Below are 1,072 nucleotides of genomic sequence, written 5' to 3' on the forward strand. Positions count from 1 at the left end.
AAATTATCTGCACATTTTCTGAATGCAGCTTCTGAAATGGTTCCTAATCTCTGCTTCCTGATAGTCATTCCCTGTATGATCCCCATCCTTTGAATACAAGTTTGACCCTAGTGACTTGCTTTGAAGGAGGAATACAATACAGCAAAAGTAATAAGGTATCATTTCAGAGATCAGATTATGAAGACTATGGCTTCTGTATTCATACCACCTTTCTAATTCTTTTATGAAACATGTTTTTATTTTTTTGTTTGTTTTGAGGCAGAATTTTACTCTGTCACCCTGGGTAGATTGCTGTGGCATCTTTATAGTTCACAGCAACCTCAAACTCCTGGGCTCAAGCAATCCTCTTTCCTCAGCCTCCCGTGTAGCTGGGACTACAGGCATGCGCCACCACACCCGGCTAGTTTTTTCTGATTTTGGTAGTTTTTCTATTTTAGCTCCATCTGTATGCCTCAGCCTTCCAATAGAGCTAGGATTACAGATGTGAGCCACCATGCCCGGCCCCACCTGCCATGTTGTGAGCTGCCTCCAGAGAGACCCACATAGCAAGGAACTGGGAGTAGCTCCCAGCCAGCAGCCACGAAGAAACTGGGGTCCTAAGTAAGAAACTAAATGGAAAAAGCCAAGGAGTAAAAAAACATTTGCAAATTGCATATTTGATAAAGGGTATTCGGAATACATGAAGAACTCTCATAATTGGTGGGAAAACAATTCAATAAAAAGTAGGCAAAAGATTTGATTAGACAGGGACCCCCCATCCCCAACAAATAGTATAGGGATAGGGCCTGGAATTTGCATTTCTAATAAATACTCAGGTGGTGTGTATTATGTGAATCAGGGTCAGGGGCTTTACTTTAGGAACTTCTGATCTAATTAATGAATAAATTATTTTTAAAAAACAAAGATTTGGCTCAGCACCTGTGGCTCAAGTGGCTGAGGCACCAGCCACATACACCTAAGGTGGTGGGTTCAAATCCAGCCCGGGTCTGCCAAACAAAAATGATGGCTGCAACCAAAAAAAAATAGCCGGGCGTTGTGGCGGGCGCCTGTGGTCCCAGCTACTTGGGAGGCT

This window comes from Otolemur garnettii, unplaced genomic scaffold, assembly GCF_000181295.1.
Source record: "Otolemur garnettii isolate 467f Iridium unplaced genomic scaffold, OtoGar3 scaffold00001, whole genome shotgun sequence".
Taxonomy (NCBI): Eukaryota; Metazoa; Chordata; class Mammalia; order Primates; family Galagidae; genus Otolemur; species Otolemur garnettii.